Raw genomic sequence first — 20,551 nt, forward strand, 5'->3', positions numbered from 1 at the left:
CAAACTCACAGCCAACATCATCCTGAATGGTGAAAATGTGAAACCATTTCCACTAAGATCAGAAACAAGAAAAGGTTGCCCACACTCACCACTAATATTCAACATAGTTTTGGAAGTTGTGGCCACAGCAATCAGAGAAGAAAAATAAATAAAAGGAATCCAAATCCGAAAAGAAGTAAAACTGTCACTGTTTGCAGATGACATGATACTTTACATAGAGAATCCTAAAAATTCTACCAGAAAACTACTAGAGCTAATCAAAGAATTTGGTAAAGTAGCAGGATACAAAATTAAAGCACTGAAATCCCTTGCATTCCTAGACACTAATGATGAAAAACCTGACACTGAAATTAAGAAAACACTCCCATTTACCACTGCAACAAAAAGAATAAAACACCTAGGGATAAACCTACCTAAGGAGATAAAACACCTGTAGGCAGAAAAGTATAAGACACTGATGAAAGAAATTAAAGGTGATACAAATAGATGGAGAGATATACCATGTTCTTGGATTGGAATAATCAACCTTGTGAAAATGACTCTACTACCCAAAGCAATCTACAGATTCAATGCAATCCCTATCAAACTACCACTGCATTTTTCACAGAACTGGAACAAAAAATTTGTATGGAAACACAAAAGACCCCAAATAGCGGAAGTAATCTTGAGAATGAAAAATGGAGCTGGAGTAATCAGGCTCCCAGACTTCAGACTATCCTACAAATTTACAGTAATCAAGACAGTATGGTACTGGCACAAAAACAGAAATATAGATCAATGGAACAGGATAGAAAAGCCAGAGATCAACCCACACACATATGGTCACCTTATCTTTGATAGAGGAGGTGAGAATATACAATGGAGAAAAGACAGCCTCTTCAATAAGTGGTGCTGGGAAAACTGGACAGGTACATGTAAAAGAATGAAATAAAAACACTGTCTAACACCATACACAAAAATAAACTCAAAATGGATTAAAGACCTAAATGTAAGGTCAGACACTATCAATATCTTAGAGGAAAAGCTAGGCAGAGCACTCTATGACATAAATCACAGCAAGATATTTTTTGGCCCACCTCCTAGAGAAATGAAAATTTAAAAAAAGATAAACAGATGGGACCTAATGCAACTTAAAATCTTTTGAACAGCAAGGGAAACCATAAACAAGAGGAAAAGACAACCCTCAGAATGGCGTAAAATATTTGCAAATGAAGCAACTGACAAAGGATTAATCCCCAAAATTTACAAGCAGCTCATGCAGCTCAATATCAAAAAAGCAAACAACCCAATCCAAAAATGGGCAGAAGAGCTAAATAGCCATTTCTCCAAAGAAGATATACAGATTCCTAACAAACACATGAAAGAATGCTCAGCATCTTTAATCTTAGAGAAATGCAAATCAAAACTACAGTTTGATATCATCTCATACCAGTCAGACTGGGCATCATCAAAAAATCTAGAAACAATAAATGCTGGAGAGGATGTGGAGAAAAGGGAACCCTCATACACTGTTGGTGGGAATATAAACTGATACAGCTAGTATGGAGAACAGTATGGAGGTTCCTTAAAAAACTAAAAATAGAACTTCCATATGACCCAGCAATCCCACTACTGTACATATACCCTGAGAAAATCATAATTCAAAAAGAGTCATTACCACAATGTTCATTGCAGCTCTATTTAAAATAGCCTGCTCATGGAAGCAACCTACGTGTCCATTGACCGATGTATGGATAAAGAAGATGTGGCACATATATACAATGGAACATTACTCAGCCATAAAGAGAAACAAAATTGAGTTATTTGTCATTAGGTTGGTGGACCTAGAGTCTGTCATTCGGAGTGAAGTAATTCAGAAAGAGAAAAACAAATACTGTATGCTAACACATATATATGGAATCTAAAAAAAAGAAAACAGAAAAAAATATTGGTCAGGGAGAACCTTTGGGCAAGTCTGGAATAAAGATGCAGACCTACTAGAGAATGGACTTGAGGTCACGGGGAGTGGGAAGGGTAAGCTGGGACAAAATGAGAGAGTGGTAGTGTATATATGGACATATATAGACTACTAAATGTAAAATTGATAGCCAGTGAGAAGCAATCATATAGCACAGGGAGATCAGCTCGGTGTTTTTTGACCAGCTAGAAGGGTGGGAGGGAGGGAGACGCAAGAGGGAAGAGATATGGGGATATATGAATATGTATAACTGATTTACTTTTTTATAAAGCATAAACTAACACACCATTGTAAAGCAATTATACTCCAATAAAATGTTAAAAAAAATTAAAATAAAATGGAATGCCACATTAAAAAAATAACGAAATAAAAACTCAGGCAATCTGTCTCCAGAACTTGCACTCTTAATCAAGGGGACTCAATAAGAATTAGCTACAGTTAGTCCTCAAATGTACACTACACAAAAACTAGACATTGTCTAACCAGATGATTCAGAATTCATGCTCCTTGGTGTTTATCCAAAGGAGTCGAAAACTTATGCACACACAGAAATCTGCACACAGCTGTTTATAGCAGCTTTACTCATAATTGACAAAACCTGCAAGCAACCAAGATGTCCTTCAGTAGGTGAATGGATAAATAAACTGTGGTATATCCATACAATGGAATATTATTCAGTTTTAGAAGGAAATGAGCTATTAAGCCATGAAAATACATGAAGAAAACTTCAATGCATATTCCTAAGTGAAAGAAGCCAATCTGAAGAGGCTACATGCTGTGTGATTCCAAATATATGAGATTCTGGAAAAGGCACAACTATGGAGACAGCAAAAAATCAGTGGTCACCGGGAGTTAGGAAGGGAGGGATGAATAGGTGGAGTACAGATGAATTTTAGGGTTGTAAGACTGTTCTATATGATACTACAATACTAGATACACATTATATATTTGTCAAAATCTATAGAATGTACAACACCAAGAATTAACCCTAATGTAAACTATCAACTTTGTGTGATAATGATGTGTCAATGTAGGTTCATCAATTGTAACAAATATCCCTCTCTGTTGGGGGATGTTGATAGTGACGGAGGCTGTCTGTGGTGGGGGGCAGCAGGATGTATGGGAAATTTCTGTACTTTCTGATCAATTTTGCTGTGAATGTAAAGCTGCTCTAAAAAGTAAAGTCAGTTTTTAAAAAGAAAATAAAAAAAGAAAGAAAGAATTTGATCAGTGCCCCAACTTCAATGCTTCTCTTAACTATTTTGGCTAACTCACTTTTAGTGATGCCAAAAAGATAGTGATGTTTTACTCTTTACTTATACATACAATTTATAAATTTCCTGTATATTCTCTAGTGTATAAATTCAATTATTTGTATTATTTTCTGACTGTTTTTCTAGTGTTACAAGAAGTATCAATGAAAGAACACTGGATTGAGAGTCAGAAGACTTGGGATAAGAAGATAGTCAAATTTGGACTTGTGCATAAGTTTCTGAATTGAGGCCCAGGACATTCACCACTATTTTAATTCTATATATTCATATATGCTTTATCTTATACATACCCTTGGTAATAACTCCAAATATTATAGACTTTGTGATATAAATATATTTGTAAGTATACATAGTTACAAATCCTAAAATTTAAATAAAAGTTGATGTAGCTTTAATGTCTTTCATACCACTTATAATCTTATGTTCCAAGATCTTAACTTTAATTTTTTTAAGTTCTAAACTTTCTAAAGTTAGGCTCTTACCTAGTACTAAACAAATTTGCTATATTTATAAACTTAAAAAAAATTTTATGTGTGCCCATTGGGATAGAATCAGACATTCTAAAAATCAAGAAACACAACATATATGGCTTCCTTCCATTAAGTCATCATTCTTTGCCTAACTGCTTGCATAAGAATGGTGTGAGGTGTGTATTCTGGCTGTTTTGCTACTTCAGAGTAGTGGTTCTCAACTTTGGACAACTGTTCCCCTCAAGAACACTTTGAAATTTGTCATTATTTGATTGTAATGCCTCGTGGAAGTGCTACTGGCATTTAGTGAGTAGAGGCCAAGGATACTGCTAAACATCCTAAAATGCACAGGGCAGCTTCCACTTCCCCAAACATACAATTTCCTACTCCAAAATAGCAGTTGTATAAAGGTTGTATAACCCTATTTCAAAGTAATGGGGTAAGATTTTAGATGGATATACCATTGTAGATATGCCCTGCATCATTCTAGAACTCTTCTGAGCATCCAAATAATTATGACCTTGCATGATAAAAGTTTTTTTTTTTTTTCACACCATGCTTTTGGGTTTTTCTCTAGCAAAGGACTGGTATGGGAGAGAAAAAGAGTATAGTTGCTGAAAAGATAAATTGAGAAATGGAAACTGTTAAAACTGATTCATAAGAAGAGGCTTAGACTTATTCCCCCAAACATTTATAGCTAACTTAATAAACTCATTCATTTATAGGGGAAAATGGCAATGTAGGAAAACGCAGCTTCCCCATTCCACCACAAAGATCAATGATTGCACAGCTACCTATGAACAAAAACAGCTCTGTGAGACCTCTAGAATGCACTTAGGAAGTTTTAGCAATACTCTGGAACATCAACAGCAAAAACAAGAACAGAATAATCACACAAGAAGAGGAGGAAGACGACTTCATTTTGCCTGCATCATCTTATCCTGAAAGCTGGCATTGTTCAGTGCCAAGAAGGAACTTCCTTTCTAGAAAGTGTTCCTCTCTGCAGGAAAGGAAGAACAGGGTGAGCAATCAGCTTCTCCAGCCTGGTGGGGTAGTGCCCAGGGTTCCCACTTCGGTTTCACCCCACCCAGACTGGCGATGCTGAGATGTATTGAGCTCATTATGAACAAAGAAGAAAAGCAGAGGCTATTATGGCAGAAGCAGTCAGGTTTACAGACACCTGATCTGCAGACTAACTCAGAAGAGTTTGCTACTGAGGAAGCCAATGACCAGCACAGCCACCATGTACCCTTTGCAGATATCACCAGCTTTTTTTCCACAGGTATTTCGTTGGCTGACTCCATCTACCTGAGTCCTTACCCCTGCCCCTGCCAGAGGCTGGGACCCACACCAGCAGCCATTTAAGTTTTCTGTAGATGTACAAGTATAAAGGGGAAAGCACTGAGTCTCTCCCCACCCCAACTGTAGCTCATGGACCACCCTTGCAGCCAACATGGGCTTCTGCAGCTATGCAATTGGAAGACACCAGCCTAACACCCTACTGACTCTGGCTGACCCCCACCACTGTGCCTGTGCTTGGGGATAGCATCTCCAGCAGTGTACCTGCATGCCACCATTCTGACACCTATCATCGGCCTCCACTGCAGTGTGCAGAAATGGGGGTAAAATGTGTGGCCGCAGGTAATGCAGTTATAGCCCGTGCCTCCTGCAGCTGCTTGCTGGCCTGATCAGGTCCTATTTTCTGCAACTGGCTGGCACCACTGTGTTCACTTGTAACCAGCCCCTCCTGCTGTGCACCTGCATGCCCCCTGCTTGATCCCCATCACTAGCCTCCATTGCAGTGTGAACACTGAGTGGGTAGAAAATACAGCCACAGGAAGCACAGGAACTGCTATAGTCCTGACAGGTACTTATAGGCTTAGATCAAACCCTGCCATTTGTCACTGGTTGGTGCCACTGAGCTCACTTGTAGCTAGTTTCGCCAGCTGTGTACATGCATAACCCTAGCCTGAAGTCCATCACCAGCCTCCATTACAGTGTGCACGCCTGGGAGAGTGTGAAGCCACAGAAAAGTACACCAATAGCCAGGGTTTTGAAGCCACTTATGAGCCCAGGTCAGGACCTTCCTTCTGTTACTGCCCAGCACCACCATACCCACCTGTAGATAGTGCCTCTGGCTGTGTACCTGCATACTCCCAGCTCTACCCCTGTCACTAGTGTCCACTGTAGTGTGCACATCTGAGGGGAGAATGTGAAGCTATAGGAAAGCACACTGACAGCCAGGGTCAACCTCCACAGCTGCCAGTAAGCCCATAGTTTTTCCACCTGCCCTAGCTTTCAATCATTATGAGTGTGTCATCAGCTGGCCCCTGTCACTACACAGGCACCTTCAGCTGGCTCCCACAGACAACTTCATGCACATCACTGGCTTTAGTCACCACTGCTGCATTCCCTGGCTCCTAACAGCTATACCTGGAGGTGTCATAGGAACTCTACAGCCCTTAAAGATCCTGTGGACTCCCCACAGTGTTTGCCAAGGACCACACAGTTGTTGATGCTGTGGACCTCAGTGAACTGAGCCAGAGACACCAAGCTTCTCCCACTTCCAGTGCCACCATACTCCCCTGAAGATGTTGCCCTGGACCGCTAGACCTTGGGTTGAAGCATGCTTTATGTAAGCTTCATGGGAACCACAAAACAAAAATCTACAATACATATACAAAGATAAAGAGAAGGGAATCAAAGCATGCAACTATGGAAAATCATAAATTTACAAAGGAAGTAAACAAGAAAAGAAAAAAAAGAAAAGTGAAACTACAAGACAGACAGAAAAAAAATGTAATAGGATGATATTAGTAAGTCTTTGCCTGTCAATAATTATTCTAAATGTTAGTTGATTGAATTCTCCAATCAAAAGGCATAGAGTGCCTGGATGGATGAGAAAACAAGACCCAATTATATGCTGCCTACAAGAGACTCACATCAGTTTTAAGGACACACATAGGATCAACGTGAAGGGATGGAAAAAGATATTCCATGCAAGTGGAAACCAAAAAAGATCAGTAGTACCTATACTTAGACCAAATGACTGTAAGCTAAAAATGGTAAAAAGAGACAAAGATGGTCATTATATAATGATAAGGGGTTGATTCATCAAGAAGATATAACAACCATAAATGTGTATGCACCCAACAGTGGAGCACTTAAGTATATTAAGCAAATACTATCAGACTGAAGGCAGAAATAGACAACAATACAATAATAATAGGGGACATCAATACCCCACTTTTAACAATGCTTAAGTCATTCAGGCAGAAAATCAACAAGGAAATGTTGGACTTGAACCACATTTTAGACCAAATGGAGTCAACAGATATATACAAAACATTTCATCTGATATATATTCTTCTAAGTGCAGATAGAACCTTATACAGGATAGATCACATGATAGGTTAAAAAAAAGCCTTAGCAATTTTAAGAAGATTGAGATCATACCAAATATTTTTTCTGACCACAAAAATATGAAACTAGAAATCAATAACAGGAGAAAAGCTGGAAAATTCACAAATATGTGGAGATTAAAGAACATGATCCTGAACAACTAATGGGTCAAGGAAGAAATCAAAATATGTATCAAAGAAATATCTTGAAACAAGTGAAAATGGAAGCACAACATGTCAAAACTTATGGAATGCCGCAAAAACAGTTTTAAGTGGAAAATTTATAGTGATAAACACATTAGGAAATTTTAAAATCTCAAATAAACAACCTCACTTTACATCTCAAGGAAGTAGAAATAAAGAATAAAGTGAGCCCAAAGTTAGCAGAAGGAAGGAAATAACAAGGGTCAGAGCAGAAATAAATAAAATAGAGACTGGAAAATCAATAAAAATGATCAATGAAACTAAGAGTTGGTTCTTTGGAAAGATAAACAAAAATGACAAACATTAGCTACCTCAGAATAAAAGAGAGATGACTCAAATGTATAAAATCGGAAATGAAAGATGAGACATTACAACAGATACCACAGAAACAGAGAGGATAATGAGAGACTACTATGAACAATTATGTGCCAGCAAACTGGATAACCTTAAAGAAATGGATAAATTCCTATTAACATGCAACTTACCAAGACTGATCTGAAGAAAATCAGATCAATAATGAGTAGAAAGATTGAATCAGTAATCAAAAAACCCCCAGCACAGAAAAGTCTATTACTAGATGGTTTCATTGCTTAATTCTACCAGATATTTTAAAAAGAAGTCATGCTAATCCTTCTCAAACTCTGAAAAAAATTAAAGAGGAGGGAACACTTCTAAACTTATTTTACTCAGCCACCATTACTCTGTGCCACAAACCAGATAAGGACACACACAAAAAATATGTAAAGATCAATATCCCTGATGAATACAGACGCCAACATTATCAACAAAGTGGTAGTAGAACAAATTTAGCATACAATAAAAGGATCATTCACCATGATAATGTGAGATTTATCCCTTGGATGCAAGGATGTTTCAACAGATGCAAATGTGAGACACTACATTAATAGGATGAAAGATAAAAATCATATGATTATTTCAATAGATGCAGAAAAATCATTTGACAATATACAATGTCCTTTAATGATAAAAATGCTCAACAAGTTGGGTATAGAAGAAATATACCTCATCCCAATGAAGGCCATATATGGCAAACACACAGCTAACATCATAGTCAGTAGTTAAAAGTTGAAAACTTTCCTCTAAAATCGGGAACAACAGAAAACTTCTCACTCTCACCATTTCTATTCACAATAGTACTGAAAGTACTAACCACAGCAACCAGGCAAAATAAGGAAGCAAAAAGCACTCAATGATGAAAAAAGAAGTAAAATTGTATTTGTTTGCAGATGACATGATCTTATATATAGAAAATCTTAAAGACTCCATCAAAACCTGCTATAATTAATAAACAAATTAAGTTATGGTGCAGGATACATAATCAACATAGAGAAAGTAGCTGCCCTTTTATACGATAACAACAAAATATTTGAAAAATAAATAAACAACAATAATCCTACTCACAACAGCATCAGAAAGAATAAAATACTTAGGAATAAATTTAACCAAGGAGATGAAATATTTGTGAACTGGAAACTACATGCCTTAGATAAAAGATATTGAAGAAGACACAGGACCCATGTTCATGAATCAGGAGAATTAATATTGTTAAAATGCCCACACTACCTAAATCCATCTATGGATTCAACACAATCTCCATCAAAATTCCAATGACATTTTTCATAGAAAGAGAAAATAATCCTAAAATTTGCATGGAGCCACAAGAAAACCTAGAATAAACAGAGTGATCCTGAGAAAGAATAAAGCCAGAGGCATCACACTTTATGATTTCAAACTATAATACAAAGATAAAGTCATCAAAACAGTATGGTACTGGCTGAAATGGAGACACATAGACCAATGGAACAGAGTTGACAGCCCAGAAATAAACTCCCACACATTCGGTCAACCAATATTTGACAAGGTAACCAAGAATTCTCAATTAGGGAAAAGATAGATAAATTTTGTTGAGAAAACTGGATAACCACATGCAAAAAATGAAATTGGACCCCTATCTTACACCAATCATGGAGATTAACTCAAAATGAATTAAAGACTTAAAAATAAAATCGGAAGCCATCAAACTCTTAGAAGGAAACAGGGAACAAGCTTCTTGAGATTGTTTTTGCCAGCAATTTCCTGGATATGACACCAAAAGCACAAGTAAAATTATGCAAAAATAAACAAGTGGGACTACATCAAACCAAAACTTTATGCACAGCAAAAGAAACCATCAACAAAAATTAAAAGCCAACCTATGGAATGGGAGAAAATATTTGTAACCTACTTATCTGATAATGGGTTAATATAAATGATATAAAGGGAACTGATACAACTCAGTAACAACAAAACAACAATTCAATTAAAAATGTGCAGTTGTACTCAGTAGACAGTTTTTCAAAGATATCCAAATGGCCAACAGGTACATGAAAATTTACTCCACATCACTAATCATCAGGGAAATTCCAATAAAAACGAAAGTGAAATATCACTTCACACCTGTTCAAATGGCTATCATCAAAAAGACAACAATAAGAAGAATTGGAAAAACTGCAGAGAAAAGGGGACACTTTTGCACTGTTGGTGGGAATTCAAATTGGCAACAGGATCTATGGAAGACAGAATTGAGTTTCCTCAAAAAATTAAAAATAGAATTACCCTATGATCCAGCAATCCCACTTCTGGGTGTATATCCAAAGGAATTGAAATCAGGATCTCATAGAGATATCTGCACTCCATGTTCATTGCAGCATTACCCACAATAGCCAACATAAGTGACCACTGACAGATGAATAAATAAAGAAGAGGTGGTATACACACACACACACACACACACACACACACACACACACAATGGGATGCTATTCAGCCATGAGAAAGAAAGAAATCTTTCCATTTGTGAACAACTTGGATGAACCTTTACGGTGTTATGCAAAGTGAAATAAGTCAGACAGAGAAAGACAAATACTATATGATATCACTTACATGAGGAATCTAAAAACTCCCTAATTCAGAGAAACAGTAGATTATAGCTAATACTACTGTATTATATACTTGAATCTTGCTAAGAGTAGATCTTAAATCTTCTCATCACAAAAAAAGAAATGGTAATTATGTGATGGGATGGAGGTGTTAGCTAATGCTATGGTGGTAATTATTTTTGCATTATATAAATGTAGCAAATAAACATGCTGTACACCTTAAACTTACATAATGTTAAATGTCAATTATATTTTAATAAAGCTGAGGGAAAAGAAATTCATTCATTTATAAAATGAATACCTATTGCATACACACTATGTGTGAGTTACTACTTAAGCTGCTAGGACACATGGATGAAATAAGTTAAGTAAAGGCAGTGTCATATGTTGTGCTACTCATATTACCTTTTCTTTATTTTACTTCCCTCTTTTGATTTGGTAGCTATGAAATATTGAAATATTGTTAGTTGACTGAACTACTGCAAGTGGTTCCCTTGAATTTAAAAAAAATAAAATATACTTGGTGTGATGTTTGTCTAAGTGTATATGTCAAAGTCATTGTATACAGTGTTAACTGGAAACCTAATATTGGTTAGCCCTTAAGTACTGGGGAAACAGTGTCAAACAAGGCAACTCTCATGAAACTTACAGGTAATATAAATACTAAGTAATAATTAAAACTGAAATACTCAATGAAAGAGAATCACAGGATGATCTGGTATCAAATAAAATTAACAGACATCAGAGCACCAAGGTTTCATGCTTTTATTTTATTTTTTGCAGTGGAGTATTTATTTATTTATTTATTTATTTATTTTAACATCTTTATTGGGGTATAATTGCTTTACGATGGTGTGTTAGTTTCTGCTTTATAACAAAGTGAATCAGTTATACATATACATATGTTCCCATATCTCTTCCCTCTTGCATCTCCCTCCTTCCCACCCTCTCTATCCCACCCCAGTTTCATGCTTTTGAAGACAAACTAATAATATGGAGAAAGCTCATGATAAGTTCAATGGGATTTTAAACTTTTATATATAGTGTGATACAAATTTTGTTATATATTTCCCTTATGATATGATCCAAAATCAGAATCAATATATGCACAAAAACATATGTGCCTATGTTTATATATACATATATATGTATCTCATGAGGGGAGAGAGAGAGAGAGAAAGAGAGAAAGAAGGGGAAAGGGAGAAGGAGAAGGAGGGGAGAGAGATAATAAAATGAACGGAAATTCACCAAAATGATAATAGTCATCTCTGGATGTGGGTAATTACAAAATAAAAATTATTTTGTAATTATTATTACAAAATAATTTTCTTTTATTCTTTTCTTCATTATATATATTCTACTATTCTCAAAATTTCTAAGAAAGAAGGTATATTGCAGTCATTTTGAGAAACAATTTGGCAGCTTCCTATAAAGTAACATAAATTTGCCATATAATTCAATAATTCCACTTCCAGGTATTTACCTAAGAGAAATAAAAACATGCTGTCCAGACAGAGGCATATACATGAGTGTTAATAGCAACCTTATTGTTAATCACGACAAACTGGACATAATCCAAATGTACATTAGCAGTGAATATATAAACATATTATAGTAAATCTGTACAATCAAATTCTTGTATGCTTTTATCTCAGCAGTTGAAAATGCAGAACTGTTAATACAACAACATGGACGAATCTTACAGGCATTGTTAAGACAAGAAATCTTACACAAAAATTACATATTGTCTGATTCCATTTGTATTGACTCAAAGAACTTGTAAAACATGTACAGTATTAGAAATCAGTACCATGGTTGCCTGTGTCCAGAGATATAAGAAAAAGTGACTGGGAAGGCACATGATGGAACATTTTTTACTGTAAAGGAAATGTTACTTATCATGATTGTGGTGGTGGTCAGGTGAGTGTAAAAGAGGAGGAAAGCTGGAAAATTCACAAATATGTGGAAATTAAACAACATATTCCTGATCAACCAATGGGTCAAAGAAGAAATCAAGATGGAAATCAGTTATAAAAACTCATCTATCTACACATTTAAAATCTGTACATTTTGTTGTTGGTATATTCTAACTGAATTATATTGATTCAAAAAAATTCTACCAGCCCCTAGAATAATGATTGGCTCATAATATGTGTTTAATGCAAAATTCATAAATAAATACACTAATACAGTTTCTATGAACGTCATTTTTGCCACATTCCACAGCTTTTGGTTTGACTATCCTGGTTGTTGATGTACAAAGAAAATGTGAGTTCAGGTTTGTTTTCCCTTTTACTGAAATAATTATCTAGAAGAATTATTTTTGTCCTTAACTTTCTATTGGATTATGTTGGGATATTCTCATTTTGGTTTTATTTATAGTTTTATTGCACTGCTATAAATGGGTGTGTGTTCTATATTTTGTTCCTTAGAAATTATTGAGTTTTTTTGGTATTATAATAGAGAATTATTAAAATTTATTTCAATAATGTTTGAAAATAAGCATTTTCTGTTTCTTGTATTTTGAACAGTTTACACTTTATATAATTCAAAGCTGTGCTTCTGGGTACATAAAGATTCATTTTTATCATATATTCCTGGTGGAATCTGTTTTTCATTTATATAAAATATTCATATTTGTACTCTTTAAAAATGTTTACCTTGAATCTTATTGTTTCTGATATTAATTTATCCATACTTTCATTGTGGTTTACCTATCCTTGCTATTCAATTTATTCTTATTATTCTAAATATGAAATGTTTCTTAAATTTGCTCGCACCCTTTGGTCTGAGACAGGATAATTACTCTCTGTATAGTTCCAGTTTTAGATATTTTATTCCAATGTGATGTGAGCACTTCCTAATTGTGTTTTTAGCCTTCATATGTATTTTTTGCTTTTAGTTTGTCATATATATATATGAAATATAGCATATATTATATATATATGATTTGTAGACTGTTTTAAATTATATTTATAATTTGTAGATGCTGTCTAACCGAAATTTAGCTGCCTTTTTCTTCATTAAGCAGCTCTCTAGTTGCTGTAAATTTTGGATTAGATTTCAGAGTTCTGAAAAAAATTGATTCTTTTAATATTTGCCATCTTAAAGTTGTTTCAGTGAAGGGGACAATTATTCCACTGCTTCATTCCAACATTTTCTGTGACATCACTTCTTCTCTTTGCCTCCTAAAATATGCTCTATTTATCCTTTGAATTCTGAATTCCACCATAACTAAGTAGAGATGCATACCATTTTTATTGAATTGTATTGAACCCTTATTGTACCCTTCCAAATGAATTCATTTGTTCACTGACTTAACAAATATATTGAGTACTTATCTTGTGCTAGGCTACTTACCGTGCTAAATGCTGGTTATAAAACGGAGAACCAGACAGAGAAGGCCCCTATTCTCCTGGAAATTGTATTTCACTGTGTTGGACAGCAATTATGTAAAAATTTCAACCTACAGATCCTGGTAGCATTATAGAGGAAATACACAGCAAGTTATGATAAAGAATAGTAAAAGGCAAATAGTCGTTTTGATGAGGGTAAGCTTTCCTAAGGAGAATGGTACATTATATTAGTGTGAGAAAGAAATAGGAAGCATATTAGTGAAATGCTTGAGTATGAATTGGGGAGCTTAGTCCAGGCAAGAGGAACAGAAAGCCCAAAGGCCAAGAGACAGGAAATATCTTGATGTTTTCTGGGAACTAATAGAAGATCACGATAATGGTGTATAATGAGGAAAGGAAAAGTAGAATGATGGGAGGTTTGAGAGGTAGTCATGGGGCTAAATCAAATCAAGGAATTAGATTTTGTTTTTCTATAAACAATGGAAGGCAGTGGATGGCTTAATCAAAGACCAAAATTTCCATTTTATATTTTAAAAATTCATTCTGGTGGCTAGGTGGAAACTGGATAAGGGACTCATTAAGAGCTGGGTTGAGAAATGAAAAAAAGTGAAAGATTTATACATGTCTATTATAATGGCAAAATTTTTGACTGTTATTTTTAAAGTTGCCTCCCTTTTATTCTTTCTTTACGGAAGTCCTAATTATATGGGTGTTGGAATAAAAGTTTTCTTCTCTCACTGTTTCTTTGTCCTTTTGTAGTGTATTCTGGGAGAACTCTTCTATTATATATTCTAGATAAATTTATACATCTTCGACTAAATCTATTTTGTTAGTCATCTATACTATTGTAATTAAATTTTTTCAAGTATCACATTTATAATTTATAAAATTAATTTTCATATATTATTTCATAGCAGCCTTTTTGAATGGGTATATTATACTTTTGGATTTTTCAATGGATGTAAATTGTACTTATGTTTTCTGACATTTCCTCTATTAACTTTATTGCCTGGAGATTAATTCTTTAGTTGTCTATTAAAATTAGTACCTCTCTTTTATGTTGTTGATTTTCGTCAACTGTTGGCTGACTTCTTGTATTTTGTTCATATTTGTTAACTCCTGTAAACCTTTCAGTGAATGTTTGTACTGATAACTGGAGACTTCCTCTGATGGCTGGAAAGAAATGGGATAAAGGTCAAGTGAGCTGTGGGCAGGAGTAAGTTACCTGGTGCACTGATTTTATTCTCTGGCATTAGCACACGTTCTGGGACTCTTATATGTCAGAAGTTCCAGTTGATAGAGTACTACTTTAGGCATAGTAACAAACTACTAAAGAAGGAGAGTTAGGGATCTAACTGGCCTATATATTACAAATGTGTTCAATTATATTATTAGTAAAATTATAATTTTCACTGGCACACTACTGCTTACTATTGTACATTGCTTTTACTTATTTGAACTAGGAATATTAAGGAGCTTTCTTGGAAAGAATAGATATTAATTTCTCATTTATTTATGTCTGAAGTTTTATATAGTACACATTTATTGTAGATCTTTATTAGAGCATAATTGCTGCACAATACTGTGTTAGTTTCTGTTGTACAACAAAGGGAATCAGCTATATGCATACATATATCCCCATATCCCGCCCTTCTTGAGCCTCCCTCCCACCCTCCCTATCCCACCCCTGTAGGTGGTACCAAAGCACCTAGCTGATCTCCCTGTGCTATGATGCTGCTTCCACTAGCTATCCATTTTACATTTGGTAGTGTATATATGTCAACGCTACTCTCTCACTTTGTCTCAGCTTACCCTTCCCCCTCCCTGAGCCCTCAACTCCCTTCTCTACGACTGCGTCTTTATTCCTGTTCTGCCCCTAGGTTCAACAGAACCATTTTTTTTCTAGATTCCATATATATGCGTTAGCATATGGTATTTGTTTTTCTCTTTCTGACATACTTCACTCTGTATGACAGACTCAAGGTCCATCCACTTCACTACAAAGAACTCAATTTCATTTATTTTTATGGCTGAGTAACATTCCATTGTATATATGTGCCATATCTTCTTTATCCATTCATCTGTTGATGGACATTTAGGTTGCTTCCATGTCCTGGCTATTGTAAATAGTGCTGCAATAAATATTGGGGTGCGTGTGTCCTATTTTTTTTTTTTGCAGTATTCGGGCCTCTCACTGTTGTGGCCTCTCCCATTGCAGAACACAGGCTCCGGACGCGCAGGATCAGCGGCCATGGCTCACGGGCCCAGCCGCTCCACGGCATGTGGGATCTTCCTGGACTGGGGCATGAACCAGTGTCCCATGCATCAGCAGGCGGACTCTCAACCACTGCGCCACCAGGGAAGCCCTGCATGTGTCTTTTTGAATTACTGTTTTCTCAGGGTATATGTTCAGTAGTGGGATTGCTGGGTCATATGATGGTTCTATTTTTATTTTTTTAAATTTTTTTAATTAATTTATTTTCTTGGGTTTGTGGGCCTCTCACTGTTGTGGCCTCTCCCATTGTGGAGCACAGGCTCCGGACACGCAGGCCCAGCGACCATGGCTCATGGACCCAGCTGCTGCACGGCATGTAGGATCTTCCCAGACCGGGGCACAAACCCGTTTCCCCTGCATCAGCAGGCGGACTCTCAACCACTGCACCACCAGGGAAGCCCTATTTTTATTTTTTAAGGAACCTCCATACTGTTCTCCATAGTGGCTGTATCAATTTACATTCCCACCAACAGTGCAACAGGGTTCCCTTTTCACCACACCCTTTCCAGGATATATTGTTTCTAGATTTTTTGATAATGGGCATTCTGACTGGTGTGAGGTGATAACTCACTGTAGTTTTGATTTGCATTTCTCTAATAATTAGTGTTGTTCAGCATCTTTTCATGTGCCTCTTGGCCATCTGTATGTCTTCTTTTGTGAAATGTCTATTTAAGTGTGTGCTCATTTTTTAATCGGATGGTTTGTTTTTTGATATTGAGCTCTATGAGCTGTTTGTATATTTTGGAGATTAGTCTTTTGTCCGTTGTTTCATTTACAAATATTTTCTCCCATTCAGAGGGCTGTCTTTCCACCTTGCTTATGGTTTCCTTTGTTGTGCAAAAGGTTTTAAGCTTAATTAGGTACCATTTGATTATTTTTGTTTTTATTTTCATTACTCTAGGAGGTGGGTCAAAAAAACCCATCTTGCTGCATTTTATGTCAAAGAGTGTTTTTACTATGGTTTCCTCTAAGTGTTTTATAGTGTCTGGTCTTACAATTAGGTCTTTAATCCATTTGGAGTACCAAACATTTAGAGAAGAGCTAACACCGATCCTTCTCCAACTCTTCCAAAAAATTGCAGAGGGAAGAATACTCCAAAATTCATTCTACAAAGCCAGCATCACCTTGATACCAAAACCAGAAAAAGATATCACAAAGATTATAGACCAATATCACTGATGAATATAGATGCAAAAATCCTGAACAAAATACTAGCAAATGGTATCCAACAACATATTAAAAGGCAAGTGGGATTTATCTCAGGGATGCAAAGATTCTTCAATATATGCAAATCAATCAATGTGATGCACCATATTAACAAATTAAGGAATAAAAACAATATGATAATCTCAATAGACATAGGAAAAGCTTTTGACAAAATTCAACACTGATTTATGATAAAAACTCTCCAGAAAATGGGCATAGAGGGAACCTACCTCAACATAATAAAGTCCATATATGACAAACCAACAGCAAACATCATACTCAATGGTGAAAGACTGAAAGCATTTCCACTAAGGTCAGGAACAAGACAAGGATGTCCACTCTCACCATTCTTGTTCAACATAGTTTTGGAAGTCCAAACCACGGCAATCAGAGAAGAAAAAGAAATAAAAACAATACAAATTGGAAAAGAAGAAGTAAAAGTGTCACTGTTTGCAGATGACATGATACTATACATAGAAAATCCTAAAGATGCTACCAGAAAACTACTAGAATTAATCAATGAATTTGGTAAGGTTGCAGGATACAAAATTAATGCACAGAAATCTCTGGCATTCCTATACACTAACAATGAAAAATTCGAAAAAGAAATTAAGGAAACAATCCCATTTACCATCACAACAAAATAATAAAATAGCTAGGAATAAACCTACCTAAAGAGACAAAAGACCTGTATGCAGAAAACTATAAGACACTGATGAAAGAAATTAAAGATGATACACACAGATGGAGAGATATACCATGTTGTTGGATTGGAATAATCAACCTTGTGAAAATGACTATACTACCCAAAGCAATCTACAGATTCAATGCAATCCCTATCAAACTACCAGTGGCATTCTTCACAGAATTACAACAAAAAAATGTACCATTTATATGGAAACACAAAAGACCCCGAATAGCCAAAACAATATTGAGAAAGGAAAACACAGTTGGAGGAATCAGGCTCCCCGACTTCAAACTATACTACAAAGCTACATTAATCAAGACAGTATGGTACTGGCAGAAAAACAGAAATATAGATCAACTGTACAGGATAGAAAACCCAGAGATAGACCCAAGTGCCTATGGTTACCTAATTTATGACAAAAGGGGCAAGAACATACAATGCAGAAAAGACAGCCTCTTAAATCAGTGGTGCTGGGAAAACTGGACAGCTACATACAAAAGAATGAAATTAGAACCCTACCTAGCACCATACACAAAAAATAAACTCCAAATTGTTTAAAGACCTAAATATATAGTACACATTTTTAATCTCAGTCATATCCTAACTTCTCCTTTAGTTCTGGTAACCTCTAAACTTCATATTTACTACTGGACCCCTCTCTGGATTTCCAGTATTTTTATGATTTGGCTAATTGAAAAAAAATCTGCTTTTTCCCTCTTACTCTTTCCTTACTTATGATTTCTACATCTTCTTCTTTTGTCTTTAATCATTTTAAACATACTCATTTTATATTCTATTTAAGAATGTTTTACATTATACCAAGTTCTTATTTAGCATCAAACATCTTATTTTATTGATCTACTTATGTGAGATATTATTCTACTGAGTTTTGTAACTTTCACTGTGATCTCATCATTGTTAGGGTTGTCATTTCAATGACATCTTGGAGGAGGTAGAAAGAACAGTTGTATTCATGTGTTTTTTTGACCAAGTTGATTCAATCTGTATTTTGATTTTGTGGAAGAAAGTGTTGAGTTTTAACTTTTCTATTACAATTCTCAAAATTTAGATCTTAAAAATGTTCAGGATTCCATTTATATAATATATGGATATAGATACAGTTATGACATAAATTATTAAAAATAGCTATATATGAACATTGTATTATAACTCAGTTATTAAATTACTTCTCACCTGTTTTAAATGAAGAATTATATAATTCAATTTACGTGAAATTGCTACATGTGAAAACATTCTGCTTATATTCATTGTTTTTTTGTTTTCGTTTTTGTTTTTTACCTTTCAAGGAAAATGCTCATGGAAAGGAAAAGTTCCTTTTTTGGAACTTTATATTTCTTCTGGAGAGTGACAAAAACAAAATTTCCTCATCATCCTTGACTGTCATTGAGAATTTCCCTGTCTTTGGGGATTTTCAATTTAAAAAAACCCTGACTTTCCTGATCTTTAGATTTGGCCAAGTTAGGCTATTAGCCTGAGTCTGGGCTGGTTGTCTTTAATAAGATAGGAGGGAAAACAATTTGACATTTATACATAAGTGTTTCTTTTTCTTCTTTTAAGATGGCCCAGTTGTAGGCAGCTGGAGTGGTAGTTACGTACTACACCTACCAATCACCTAGCTTTTTCTTGGGAACCGAAGACAAGTTCTCAGTAATGCTGGGAAGATATACATGGGAATATGTGTATCAGTTCAGTGGCCTAAGAATTTGAGAGCACTTTTCCCTCTTCTGAATTCATCTTCCAGACATTTAAAAAGAATCATTAAGGGCAATAGCAAATTGTAGACATTAAAATCTTTTCAAATTGCATGGTAACATTGCACAGAATTGCATGGTAACTTTGCACAGAATAAGAGATGGAACAGTTTTCCACCATTAAGTCTGCAGCTCAATGTGACTTCGGAGTGATTTCCCTGTTTTAAAAAAATGGTGGACTTTATTTTATTTTATGATGACAGTCCCAGTGTTCATGTTGTTAATTCTCTTTGGAGAGACTACAAAGAGTTTTTGGAGATAAAAATGTACCCTTAAAGAAAATGGTTTCACAATTAGATAAACTAAAATATATTACACATTTTGTTTTATGGAAACATTTGGTTGGAATTGAGCATGAATGTTTTCACCTAATATCTATGTACAATTATCCAGAAAAGTGGGATGCCACAACATTAATGTCCAGTTGTCTGGGTGTCCAATTTTAGAGATTTGTCAAATTTGTTGTTCTGAATTTTTAGGTAGTTTAACACACCATTTTTTATAATTCAAGTTAACCTCTCAATATCCCCTTTAATTTTAGCTATAGATTTCACAAAATGAAAATCCCACATACAACTAATTCTATCACAGTTATTAATTCAAGAAGGTAGTTCTCTCTATTCTCTTAATTCCCACAAGAAGATTCTTTGATTAGTTTTTAAAATGTTAATTTGTTTTAAAATGTATATTTGATAACATGCTGTGTGTAATATGGTGATTCTGCAGACTTCCTCTCTACCATTCCTAATTTCTGAATAAGTTAGGAATATTGGCCTTTCTAGTTCTTTAACATAGCTCACATTTTATTTTACTTGGGTTCAACAAGATGAAATATTGTTGTCAAATCACCAATTTCATATGGTTTATTTATTTAACTCACATATACAAGATTAACTCTGTAATTTATAAGAAAATGTTTTAAATTTGTTTTCTTCAATGATATTTCAGATTAAATACATTTAATCAAATCCTTCTAATTGTGACAGCCGACAGCTTGGGCTGAACTATT

Source organism: Delphinapterus leucas, chromosome X, assembly GCF_059928025.1.
Source record: "Delphinapterus leucas isolate spDelLeu-1000000601 "Yukka" chromosome X, BTC_Dleu_Yukka2, whole genome shotgun sequence".
Lineage (NCBI taxonomy): Eukaryota > Metazoa > Chordata > Mammalia > Artiodactyla > Monodontidae > Delphinapterus > Delphinapterus leucas.